At 37.3% G+C, this 14,759-nt stretch overlaps 1 protein-coding gene and 1 long non-coding RNA gene across 3 annotated transcripts in view; both read right to left on the reverse strand.

The window, feature by feature from the left end:
- The window catches only part of twin (CCR4-NOT transcription complex subunit 6-like twin), a 268,905-nt gene that overhangs the window by 175,497 nt on the left and 78,649 nt on the right, over window positions 1-14,759 (reverse strand). The gene's annotated exons all lie outside the window — the stretch shown is intronic.
- LOC140757744 (uncharacterized) lies at window positions 11,218-11,532 on the reverse strand. The gene is made up of 2 exons (XR_012104019.1): window positions 11,470-11,532; window positions 11,218-11,388 (listed from the first exon to the last, which is right to left on the reverse strand). It is a non-coding gene; the product is annotated as an uncharacterized LOC140757744 (long non-coding RNA).

A 14,759-nucleotide genomic window follows, 5' to 3' on the forward strand; every position in this document is an offset into this window, starting at 1 on the left:
GTATTAATCGCTCGTCAATTACCGAAAGCGACACTTGGTTATTTCCAATTAACATTTTATTCGTAGGCCGCTATATCTTTTTCGATATCAACATATATTTTATTTACAATGTATTTAAGCCATATACAAAATGACTAACTGTTACAGTGACACCCCCAATGTTATGAATTGACTACAACTCTAGAAGACCGAGATCTACCTTAAATCTTAATTTAAAAGGTGGTAGAAAGAGTACGGTTCGATCTGGGTGGTGCCTCCACCACCTTTACTGTTTCGGTGGACGGATGTAGTATTCGACTGCCTTACGAAAGAAGCGCGACCATCAGAGCAGTCCTCAGAAGTGGCAACGCCCCCAGTTATATACAGTATTTTGTTTTAGCTTAAATCTTCTCTTATTAAAAGATTAAGTATCTACGGGATTCCTTTAGAAAGAAAATGATAGTTTGCAAATGCATACATAAGAAATACGTAATAAGTATTCCATTTTTTTAAGATAGCATCTCATCTTATTGAAAAATTTTGTAACTACATTCAGCATAATGAGCCGATTAGTCATATCGGAGGTATTACATCAAACGACGTACACACACGTTCATTTTCGAAACTCAGTTGCGCGGCGCTCGGAGCGCCACCGATGCGCTTGCGCAACCCAATTGCAAGGGGCTCACGGCGATTCCCACGCGGATTTCGTATACAGGTGCTGTTTATCTCACCTCACAAAGCCTCGTTATGTAATCCTTATGGATACTACACTAAGATAAAATGTACTTTGAATGCCCTGTCCTCGTGAAATGGAAATGATATGGCGGCTAATAAATTGTACAATGGCGGTAGTATTCGACAAACGCTTGCCAAATTGATAGTTATTATTTCATCATCAACCAATTTCTAACTGGTAGATGTGTTTATAGAAAAAAAAAATCGAAGATATGTGAAGTCTACCAATACACACTTGACCAGCGCGGTGGACTATGGCCGGATCCTTCCTACTCTGAGAGGAGACCTGTGCCCAACAGTGGGACAGTAATGGGTTGATGATGAGATGTGTACGAAGTCTACCAAACAGTGTTAGACTTCGTACATATTGTGAACAATTTTTTATACAACTCTCAGGCATGCAAGTTTTCCCACGATATTTTCCTTCGCCATCGCAGCAAGTGACAATTATTTTCTAATACGGTCATACTCATAATTTCCAAAAGTCCAAGTCGGATGTCTGGGACCCGGGACCCCCAGCGTGAAGTCGAATTTCAAACCACTAGTTTATCGCTATACCACCATTATTTATTGCAGTTCTATTCCTTTGAAGGTGAGTATAGGTACCGCATTCGCAATTCCTACGGTGTCGCAAATATTTTACGCGCAACACCAAACAACCACTTTCCATTATTTCACATACATGCCGCTAATGCAACTAGCAATAAAAGCGTTGTAAATAAATACATACATACGTACAGGTCAAGCTAAAACTAATCACTTTTAGTTTTCTATAACGCCTACGTTCTCAACTGACTAGCCAACCTTTTGGCCGCCTGATGACGCAATGGATTACGTTTTCTTATTAAATTAGTAATACGACGATAATATTGTAAATAACGACACATTCTAAATGCTAAGTGGATCATTATATAAGAACCTGTAACAATGGAATATTTCTATATGATGGACTAAATATCTCGATCGATATGAACAGGTGAGAACACGGAGATTCACCCGCGTTTTTATCTATTTGTCGTCGTTAACTAATTATCGAGGCGATACGTGGCGTTTTGAGTCAAATGCGACACAATAAGTGTGTAATACGCGAACAAAAAGCATAAGACAGATACGCGTACACTCTTACCGTATTTTTCATCATCAAACAAATTTTCGCAACGATACGTAACGCTCGTACATCGCCTTATAGTCAAGCGCGGGGCAATAAATATGTAATACGCAAACAAAACGCACAGGACGCATATGCATACACTCTTACCGCGTTGTTCATTATCAAACAAATTGTCGCGGCGATATGTAGCGCTCGTATATCGCAGTAGACTCAAGCGCGGCGCAATAAATATGTAATTCGCGAACAAAACGCCTAAGAGGTCGCCCGCTGAGCCTACTGATTTATACTTTGCCCGCTTACGAGCGCACCGAGCTTGCCCTTTGAATTTATGTTGCCCGAGCACAAATATCGTCGCGGATTCAAGGTTGTTACGGTGATTTTACTTAAAGTTTTAGCAACACGTAAAGTTCAAAGTTTTATCACGTTGCAGCTATGGCGAATTAACTAGTCATTGTTCACTATAAAATTCGTAGAACTCTTACATTGAAAAAATCCAGTCATCAGCACTCAAAAGTCGAAACCGGCAATCAAAGCAATGAAGCACTGAAGAATCCGTGACACAATGTAATAAATATGTCTTGCTTTTACTGATATAATTATGTTTTCTTTCATTTGGTTTTGAATTTTTTAAGCGAGCCCTACTCCTATTCCGTTGTACTATGTAGAACGTCGAAAATACACACGTTTATGGCATTGTGGTTCTTAAGTCTATAACAACTTTTTTGAAAAGTCATATAGCACTTAAAGCTAGTACAGACAGAAAAGTCGAATGTGTAGACAGGCTTAGTGATAAATCCTAGTATTTCGTTATCAAAGTACACAAATGTCACATTACGTCAACGGACAAAGTTGTCCCGAACAAATGTTCCATCAAGTTACAGTTAAGAAGACCAGTTGAAGGAATGCGTTAATCCGATACGTACATAACAAACACCAACTGGATTCTAACGGCCGATGAAAAATCTAATCGCGATACACGTCTAATGATAAACTATATCGATTTGACGTAAGTAGTGTTGAGACGGCTCGAAATCCACTTCCCGTGGGCGCATTAAATCAAGTAAACTTGGCACATAGATTAACAGGGCGACAATAAATACTAGTGTTGGCCCTCCGGTCCGCACGCACCGGCATCATTTTAAGTAATACCGTTACAAAGTAATTCGATTTAATAATGCAAATAAGTTAAACATGAAATACGACTGACGGACGGGCTCGTGGGAATTCAATGGCGATGTTTCTTGCCTTTGTCGAAAATAATACAAAGTATACAATGTTTGTCCGCTTTCTATTTTCAGGGAAAATAATGTATTTAATTTCTACTTACGCCACAATTTTGTGAGTGGCACTTTTTTAGATTTTGAATACTTTTAATTTTTGAGAAAAAAATATAATGTTAATTTTTATTTATAAATAGTAAGTACTCCTTCGTATAACCATAATTTCGTTCTTATAAGTAAGTATGCGCTTCAGATACCGAAGTTTACGATACTAATTTCGGAGTTTAGGAAAACAATGTCTTAAAATTTTCTTCATACGTCCACCTACATGCTACCTTCGTACATTAACGTGAACCACCGTCATACGTTCTTATGTATGTATTTACATTAGCTCTTGTAATTACTCTACTCGTTATGGAAGTCTCGATTTACATTTCGGACAAGTACAGACGGTATGATATCATGGAATTTGAGCTTCGACGTGTATGTAGATGCAGTGGGAGCTTATACGAACGCCACGAACATTCCTAAGTCGTTCTAATTAAGTCGCATTCTACATTACTTGGGGCGGGCATGTATGCGGTCGCAAAGTGCAAAATGTGTGCAGGGTTACCTGCGAAGCGGTATTTTGTACAATTAGAATAGCTTACGTTACAATTGTTTTGTTCATTTAAGATTGTTCCTTCATTTGGTGGAAATGTGTTTGAAAGGATAATTCGGTGTTTCTTCTCCACATAAAAAAGCCACACGAAGCCGTGGTAGACTATTGAAGATCTGAAGAATTCTATAAGGGATATTAAGGCGAACTAAAGGAACAGTATAATCCATTTGTAAGATGAAATAAAATGTTCCATTGTTCATAAAATGAATGAATTTTCTAAATTGTATGGTTCTCGTTTCAGTAGTTCAGGCAGGCAGTAAGTACGGTGAGTGCAACACACCCCTAATGACTAAAAAGGACAAAACCCTTTTATTTTAAGGTACAATGTATCAACCCTACCGCACATCTATCAAGGTGTGTCCATCGACAACCTTCCATTCTCCGAGTGCAGCGTCAATGCCGATGGGGTCATTATGTATTCAGAAACGACAATTATAGTTTCATTTGCAACAGCTCACTTGTAAATGGAGGTTTAGTGCCCATTAAATTGACGCGTTTAGGGCGCACTGTTGTAAAAGTGGATTATTGACGTTACATCATCACCGTCCCGTAAACTATGTTTACGGCCAATATATTACTTCGCTGTTCGTGTTTTATTTCGATGATTGAAGTTGCGAGCATGCAGTCCATTTGGTAGTGACTCATGCCGCTCATTGATTCTATCTGAAGGAATAATATGGTAAGCTCATATATTTTTCACGGAAGAGTGAAATTTTATAATCCTCGCCAAACTACTAGTCCGCTCTGAAGTTGTTGCGAGTAGGTGTAGTCGTACAATTTACCATGGCGACGCAATTCATTTCTATATTCAGAGCGGACTAGCAGCTTTACGCGGACTATACTAAGAGGTAATATTACAGAATTAATATTTGATGTAAGAATACTGTAATGTTATGTACAGCCTCCTTTCGTGTCATCGATCGACGGATATTCAACCTATAAACGTGAATATACTGGATCGAGTGTACGATTTCCATTTATATAGGAATTTAATAGGCTCCCTATTCAGAAACACAAGATGAAGGACCGATCGTTCAGGAAATTAAATTCCATATTTACTGCCGATAAATATTTACAAATCGTAAATCGAATGACATATTGCGCGTGGGTCCGATATCGACTGATATTATATCTGGATGAGTAACTGTGATCATAATCTACAATATTTATAACGTTATCGATTATCGGGAAATAAAAACAGTTCTCAAAGGTGTGTGAAATCTACCAATTCGCACTTGGCCAGCAGGATGAATTATGACCTAAACCCCTTTCCGTCTTATAAAAGACAATTTATACCCAGCACTAATCGGTTGATGAGATGCAGAAATTCAAATGTCAAACAGTACCGGTAGCAGCTGCTAATATTCTTAAATTAACATAACACAAGCATTAGCAAAAACGATTTCCAATTTGAACAAACAAACATTATCATTGTTAAGAGGTGTTGAGAGACGTCGTAAACCTCCTAACCTCGATGGGAACGTAAACTTACGACAGACGACCGCCGAAGGGAAGGCAACATAGAAACACGATTATTAAAACGTAAAATTTATTGACATTGAGATTATATTTGACACAAATTTATTTGGACAATATATTGCCACAGGTGAAATCGAGGACACATTAAATTAAATTAAATAGATCATGGCTGTGTAATCTATACAATGTGTGAAAGACAGAGTATCTCGTGGAAAGACACATCTAAATGTTAACCGGACTTATTAAATTTATGGAACGGATTTTCAAGTTATCTTAAAGCAATTACGAACGATCTACTAATTCTTGATCAAGCCTCGGTCGTACGTAAACGCGCAAATCAAAAATGTCTAAGATTAAGCCGGTTCTGAAATGAATGCTGAAAAACATCTCAAAAATAAATCACATTATTGGATGTTACGTAATATAAGATATTAGATACGGCAAAACAGCGATATAAAGCACCTCGGATTAAGGATCCAATAGGTGGAAATATCGACCTTGGCCTCGACACCGGCAACAGCGGTCGCACGTCAATCACAATCTATCAGTTCAAAGCCACATCAATATAGTTCACTACCTCAATGAAAAGAATCATTCGCGACGCCCTTGGCGACCTTCCGGATTGTACGTAAGGGCCAAATCAGTTTAGCTACCGCATTTATTCGCTTGGATATGGTGCCGTGCCATTCAATTGCTGTAATATCATCAAAATAGAAGGGAAGGTTAACAAACAAACCGCTAACAGTGTGAGTGGTCCTAATGGTTTGACGATTTAAGATTTGTCTCTAGATTAAAGGTTTTCGTTATTCATTAAGAACGTGGATGTATTTATATGTAGAGTGATCGTTATTCTTAATCTATGATAAATAATTTTATTGTCTTCTTCGCGTCAACAAATCCTTTATATTAGTAAGTATCGGGATAATCTTCCAACCAATTTCAAAAGACTTGGAAAAACGTAAGAGATCTTACATAGCAAACCCACGGAAATTGACGGTTGAAGAATAACTAATTTTATAAAATTGAAACGTTATGATGGTGGTTAAAGTTTAGATAACGACAACAAAACCGGCAACAACGCATGACAACCGAATGTTTCAGCGGAATCTCCGAATATAGCGTTGAGTCATCCTTATCCTGCTATCTCCGAAACCACTTACTTCACGTTTACGACGTAATTAATGACTCGCTCGCGGTAAAAGGCTCTTTAGTTGCGGGCTATGGTGTGAGAGAAGAGAATTTACAAGACTATGAGAATATTACCAGCAGGTATTTAAGTATGTATATTTATTAGCTGTGTGTAAAAATGTACGAGTATGTACCTAATATGTAATGAAGACTACATTAGATCCAAGCGTATAACATAAAATATCAACGAAACTTTCTCATATGCGTAATTTTTTATGTTAATGTGGAAATGGTGTCGGATTTTGAAAATCACAATACCTATATTATAATAACGTTTTCAATATAGCAAGATCGAATAGAGAAACTTACTAAAAGTATTTTTGATAGGATTAAAGTTAGCTTGACTCTGTTACTTTTACGATGTATTTGGTTATTTCACTAGGGGAGGTACTAGTAACACCCGCGCGACAGTTCATGTCGAATATTCTCAGCGACTATAGTTTGTGTTTTAGCTCCCTAAAATATTTTGTACACATGGTGAAGTGAGAATCATCTGTGATAGGTCATAAAACCCTCTGTGGTTCAACTGCGCGACCACCACACCTATTCCTGCCAAGTAATAGCAGTGTTAAGCGCTGTAGTGTTCTGGTTTGAAGAGTGTGGTAAGGGAGACATACTTATCCGAGGCGTTCCAATCCAACTTAGTCCTCAGGGGTAGTGGCTCATCTGTGGCCGACCACAGGTGGAAAACTAATCTCATCTGAAGATGATTACACTTATGCATGGGAGGCAGTAGCCACATTGCATGCTCGTTTGCTATTACGATGGTACAAAAAAAACATTATGCGGAAAGGCTAGCATTCAACATAATACGTTTAAGAGTTTACATAAGCGTAATTATAATGATCACTAAAGTGTGTTCCGTTTTAAAGGTCACGGAACGATTTGTTTAATATGTTTTAGATTAAGTTGTGTATGAAGTTTAACCTGCGGCCAAATAATGCAACCCTAATTATACGGTATTTTATGCGGCCATTCGTTATAATTTTTGGAAGCCAGTATTATTATATCTTTGTATTATTATATCTACACAAATAAAAAATAAAATGTCGATGTGTTAATTATATAGAACAAATGTTCGAAATTACATACAAAAACATATAAGATCTCTCCAATTACACAAACGACGTTGATACTTCAAATAACTTTGGAGAGCACCTGCTTAAAAATTGAAAAACTGCTAGTGAAATCTTAAAAAAAGTAGTTCAACATCTTCAGATCTTAAAAGTTACCGTAATTATGATAAAATTTTCAGTTATAGGTACATTTTAATTTTACGTACTAAATTTTCCAACTATAAGTAAATACCTACTCGATTAAAATTCAAATGGTATCTTATAACAAAATTTTAAATTCATATGTGCTTAACACTTTACGATAAAGATAAACCGCTTTACATTCAGACCTTGCACAAAGTTCACGATTGCCTCGCCCTCGTCTCGACCGATAGAAAAACTTGTTCGCTCTTGAACGCTTCCATCAACCCTATGCGGCGTTAAATGACTCGCTTATCAAGGCCTGCCCTATATCAACTAATCAGTCAACTTGATGGACAACTTATTCTTACGCGTTCGTGACGGGTTTTGTTTTTCTATGAATGCGAAGTAGCAAACGAACACGCAGTCCGTCTTGTTATCACCACCAATCGTGGAAATCTTTTTTTTTTTTATATTTGAGCCTTACAATAAAGCAGACGAGCACGTCTGCTTTATTGTAAGGCTTTATTGTAAGACGTTGACTACTTTCCATCAGGTAGCAACCTGATGGAAAGTAGTCAACGTCGCCTATGAACGTTGCCAATGCATCGCCGGCTTTGAAGGAGAGCTCTTTTTGCACCTTTTTTGAAGAGCCCCATGTCATAGCGCTCTGGGAATACCTCAGGAGGAAGTTAATTACACATCTTGCACGTTCGTGACAAGAACGTCCGTGCAAACCGAACCGTGGTCCGAATCTTTGTAGTCCGGGCCAAACTGCTAGTCCGCTCTGAAGTTGTTGCGAGCAGGTGTAGTCATACAATTTACTATGGCGACGCGATTCATTTCTATATTCAGAGCGGACTAGTAGTTTTACGGACTAGCAGTTTCGCGGACTATACTATACTACACAGGAGTCCTACCTAGACTCGGTAGACACGAGTACGTTGTTATGCCTGAGAATCAATATACTATTATCAGAGTACAATAATAAGCTATTAAAATTTTCTATATTGATCGTTTGAAACGTGATATTAATGCATAAAGAGATACCTATCCATTGTTAACTTTAAATTATAAGTATCTGATTGTGTTACGGGTGTCACTCTTAATAATATTTATTGAGATTCGAAACGGTAATCCGATACTAATTCGCCTCCTATCGGTACAACCGTCAAGAAATCGAAATGAGCGGTAACTTTGATGGCCGATGATGTGTTACGAATTGGAAACATATTAAAATGGGTTTGTTCAGATGGTAATGTACTTACGGAACAAATGTACAAATAATTTACTTGTCGAAAATAACGAAGGAAATTTAAAAAATAGGAATGTGACATTTTTGCACTTTTCAAAAATAAAAGATGGCGTAAAAGTTCTCCTTCAGACACGAGCTTATCTAGCAACCAATTTCTGTATTTTCTACAGGATACTGTGGTTTGTTTCAAGAGAATGCTGGAGAAATTCTATCAATGAAAATGAGCGGTGAAATATATCCACCACGAATATCCATCGATAAATATATTGTAAATTATTTAAGCAAAGCAGTCACACTCGTCTAACAATGCAAACGATCGCATCGTGTGCCTGAAGTGACATTTAAACACAACTGTGACTAATTTCGGTTGAACATCATCACTAGCAGATATGTACTTCCTAGTTCGCTTAGATAAAGGAAATAAACACAGCCAAGTTCGAGTTGGACACACACTGAGCATATCAAAAAATGTTTTTGAGTAAATTCATCATCCGTCTAAGAAGTCCGATTCGTACTGGGCCCATTTATATATTTTTTTTAATTTTAATGTGTTGATGTTAAATTTGATTATTATAGTTTGAACGAAACGTAAAAAAGTACAAGAAAACATAAACACGTTCCTGAATGAAGACTAACACAGTTGTTGTACCTAAAACCCAAAATATAAACAGCTAAGGATCGTAAATAAATAAGCATGGAGTGCGAGACCAAATACCGGCAATGCACGTAGTATACTTCACGAAAGGTAATAATTATACCCGAGTAATTAGTGTTTCAATTTGGCGTCGCTATGTTTAATTGTTTACCTAATTAAAATTGGTGCAAATTTAAATCTTTATTTAGTATTTGAAATATGCATATAACTCACTACCCGTGTTATAATCTATAGCGGATATTATTTTAATAACAACGTACTAATTACGTTGCAATCTCACTTAAAGACAAATTGACCTATCCGCGTTAGTTGAGACGCTCGGTCGCGTTCTCAAAATGTCATGTATGCACGTTCGTTTAAAAACGAATTAATTTCAAATTAAAACGCCGATCGTATCGGGCACCGCGAAAGCGTAAGCTGTGTGCCAATCGACCAGTTATTATTGTGGGTATTAATAAAATTTATGAAGCACGCGGTTCAAAGACAGTTCAATTTTACAATGAATTCTGCGGTCGTTGTTAATTATATTTTCAATTTAACAACACCACTAGCGCACCGCCCGAGGCCTAATAAATGTAAATGCTGTGTTATTTTAACAGTCTGCGAATATCCTGTACACGATTTTATTAGGGTAAAATGGCAGAGAAAGCGCCGATGTTAATAGTGATTAGTCCGTTCTTTTATATTACAAGTAAATGTAGCATTTAAAGTTACGGTTCGCCTGAACCCTGCTGATGATGATGTTTGTGTCGCTGCTATCCAATTTAGACAAGGACGAACTAAAAGTATTAGCACAACAAACACATCTTAGGAGTAGAGGAAAGCTGATCGCAGAGACCAAGACAGCAGCGGCACTATCGCAGGTAATCTTCGGTCAACTCCTACTATATTGCTGATTTTACATATTTACTACATAATTTCCTTTCAAACGCTGCGACGACCTTGTTGATTTAAGGCATTCACGAAATTCGATCAGTCTCAATATCTAAGCGCATTCAAACGAATATCGGTACAAACCGCAATAGTATCGATTGTCTTAACTTGAACCAGACCAAACCGCAGAGCCAGATGAACTTTAAAGAATATTCTCCTTTCAATGACCGAAGACAAGACTGGCGCCACCATTTATTTCTGTATCATAATGATTATTTAAGCTGGATTCTGTAGCTAATACTTGATGTAAATGATATAAGAAGTTTAAATTTAGTGCTCAAGAAAAACCACGTGTATTATTTTTTTATAATATAGGAGTAGCAGACGAGCATGCAGTCCTGATGATAAGTGGCTACTGCCGCCCATGGACATCTGTAATCAACCCCAGATAGAATTAGATATTCCTAGCTGAGGTCGGCCACAGATGCGCCGCTACCCCTGAGGACCAAGCTGGAACGCCTCGGAAAAGTATGTCTCCCTTACCACACCCTTAAAAACGGAACACAGCAGCGCCTAACACTGCTGTTATTAGGCAGAAATAGGCGTGGCCGGTGGTGCCGCCGGAGTCGAACCACAAAGGGTTCTACCACCTTCAAATGTTTATGTTCTTATTTTAATTATATGACAATGGTGTATGCAGCTATGCTCTAAATTGATTTGATTTAGTATTGTAGGGCAGATATAGCAATATGAACCTTTTCAACTAGTTCATATAAAATCATCGCGTGTATGATTCGGCCTTATAGTGACGACACATACTACAACTGCTATTCTTTCATTTTGTATAACCAAGTATGACACCATTTTTGATGTGAAACATCTATAGCCGCACGTAAAACCGATTTCTGGCGTGGCGACGCATGCCGTGGCCACGCTATACGATGGTATATATATACAGTCTATATGCAGTAGTGTGTACGGTGTGGCGACGCGTCGCCATGCGCAATCGAATTCAATAAATAGTCATCGTTATCTGGAAAAAAATCGTAATATTTTATTTTATCATTATGACATATTTAGTTCCTATCACAATATGTTCTTTTCTGCATATTACTTTTACAAAATAATGTCGATGTTTCACATCTGCCAGGCGTCCCGTGACGGCTCACATTTTTTTATATACATCTAAATCATATATACCAGCGTACATGACATCGTACATCACTTATTTATAAACGACCCATAAGCAATTCCATGGCGGAGATTTCGAGCACATTCAATACTCATACGAGAAACCTATTTCGTATTCGTGCCTTCAACGTCCAGAGAGCTTCAGTCAGATATGCAAATCTAAAGTATTTCACGCCGAGCAAGTTTACGATAGTTCGCCTCTCTCGCATCAAATTTCCTCCAATACACAACGCCAGAAGCTAAACTAAATCTAGGTTGAAGACCGAGGCTTTGGAAGATGAAACTTTGAACACTATCCTGTATTCCTACATAATATTATATAACGTGTATTTTGTTGTTGGAGGTTGTGTGGTTATAGGTTGTGTTGTTGTAGGTTGTTATTGTTTACTATAGTCACTGTAGTGATGTAGCTTCAAGCAGGTAACCACTTTTTAAATTTCAAATTTTGCAGCACCATTCACAATGGTGAAACTATTAATCAAATTGTCTTTTAACGCAAGATGCTTTCTGGTATAACAACTGTCAACTAGATCTAATGAAAAATTTTCTCTAGAAATTATCTCATAAAATAGAGCATTAGTCCAAGCCAATCGTGTGACCCTAGTCAGTCAGCAGGCAATCTGGACCAATCAGTGTCGAGTTCTGTACCCCAGAATAAAGCGGCAAGTTCAATCTTATCCGTAAGTAAAATTGTCCAATTAAGATTCCTCTTTCGTTCATCGCATATGTATTCCAACGGATGCCTATTAACAAGGTTCTGAGTAAGATGCGACGTTGGGCCGCTAACCCATTAACTGAGTGATTCTAACAATACACTTACAGGTAATAAACGTCAGTAGGTTCCGTTCCTTACTCAAGGACTGCGTCCATCATAAACAGAGCCGTAAAACGTACAACTGTAATCACGTTGCCGTTCGAGTTACCTTACCACACTTCGGCCCCAGACGCCACGTGAGCAGGTGACGCGGGACGGGCTGTCGGCTCCCGGCGACCGGGTCACGAGGCGCGTGCTCCGGGGTAATTAGAGTTCGCAGGAGTCTCCGTAACACGTGACTCGTGGATAGATTTAATAGCAAACTTTGAGAGACCTTTGAGATGTTAAAGGTCGATGTTGCGAAATGAATTTAGAAACAAAAATTTCCTTTAACAAAACAAAACTTTCCGATGGGCGCAAACAATTTTATATAATTCGACATAAATCATGTTACATTTTTTGGGCTTCGGGTTATGGATTCTATTTCCGACGTTTGAAGCATTTGTTTACAAGCCTTTTAAAAGTATGCCTATGTTTAAACACATAAACATTATTAAAATTGGTTTTTCACTGCCGGCACAAATTATGTCCCTTTTACACTCACATTCTTAATTCTTACTTCGATGTATGTGTTTTAATCTTTTTATGTAAATAGTATAGAGGTATATAACAAAAAATTGTATAAAAAATAAAATCGTGACCAAAGGAGCACTGTAAATAGTATATAATTAATATCCGAGAGCAAAATGTATTCGCTTCCGTTTGCATATTTTCAAGTAAACCGACTCTTGTAATCAGATCGGATTTTCCACGAAAGCGCCTTACATCCAATAAGCAAACATAACTTATTGAGCAAACGAAATCCGATGCATGGGAATGAAAGCATGGAATAGGAGCCTTACCGTCCTGTTTACAACCTGACTTTTATATCGATTCACACATATAATTAGGTATATGTCCAGATTTTTTACTATATTTGTTTAATATATGACAATATTGCAGACTTGTTAATGACCGGACATTGTTAAAATTGCTAACTATCTGCTAATGTTTTTGCGATTCCCGGAACAAATAAATATATATGTTTTATGATAGCTGTTTGTTTGTGTTAACTTCTGTGAATTCGAATCTATAAATGGAGAAAATAAATATCCAGTTTCCCCTGTTTATGACTTACCTACTTGCTACAAGTTTTGACATTATTTTGTTGTTCTTTTATACTGAAATGTTTTATTCATAAGCCATATATTTGGTTCGAGGCACGAGGCAATGTTCATATAAAAAACACGTAAAAGATTTTTGGAAAACCTTATACAGTATATCTACACTCAGGATAAAGTAGGAAAAATATTTTCATTCGTTTGTTTGTTGTTTGCTCTGTAAAGTTAGAGGTTCTTAGACAGATTGAGTCTATCGGGTTTCTGTCGCCGTAAGCTTACACCGTAGCCGGAGGCGGCGACATCTGCAGGGCTTCCCACAAAACAATCCCGAAGGAGAACCTACAATCCCGTGTAAATGCACCCGACACTTTCCCAGACGTTTGTTTGGTATTGTATGAAAAATATAGATTTATTTATGTTAATTACTGAAATTTAAAAAAAAATCCAGTCTCACTGTACACCATTGATTTCTCTATTCAATCACCCATTAACAGATATACATAAGTATAGAAAGACAATTTGTAATTAAAAAAAAATGAGAAATGAAAGAGAACATCATGAGAGTATTTACTCATAAAGGTTTATACACGAATTAACTTTCCTATAATTGAAAACGATTTTATAATCTCACTGAAACAACTATCACATTACAAATTGGGCACTAGCCGTTGCATTGCAATTTATGTAAAACATAACGACGACGGTACGATAAAAATTTCAATTTCATTAAACGCTCAAACACCGCAGTACGCATACGAGCTTTTGATATGAAATCGATAATACACCTCGATTCAATTACAGCCTTAAGTACAGATTATACATGCAAATTGAATCGATGCACTGGCGGAGCGGCCGACATATTCATCAACATGTAGTTTGTGCGGTTCGGTATTATGGCCAAATTTGAATATGTTTTGCATAACTATACGACTGATAACTTTAACGGTTTGTTATCAAGGCATATTGGCTAGGCTAAAACCTACCCAAACAAATTCACCGCTAAAATAAACAAGTAATTTAATTAAAAAATGAAAAACCCGACTGCACTAAACAGGCTGAAGTAGAATTACCAAAAACGGTGAAATAGGCGTTTCATTATTTTTATGCAATGTTACTATTTCGCAAAAAAAAACACCATCTACGATCTATAAAAGATCGATCCGGTGATTATATTACACACATTTTATAGTGTTTGCTTTAAGATTGACGGTTGTTCAAATGAACTTTTAACCCTTATTTTACCCTCTACGGGGTTAATTTTTCGGAAGGGGATAGAGAGGTGTGTCTTTGTTCCTACCC

This window comes from Epargyreus clarus, unplaced genomic scaffold, assembly GCF_041222505.1.
Source record: "Epargyreus clarus isolate Ecla_fem2 unplaced genomic scaffold, WU_Ecla_fem_2.2 ptg000005l, whole genome shotgun sequence".
Taxonomy (NCBI): domain Eukaryota; kingdom Metazoa; phylum Arthropoda; class Insecta; order Lepidoptera; family Hesperiidae; genus Epargyreus; species Epargyreus clarus.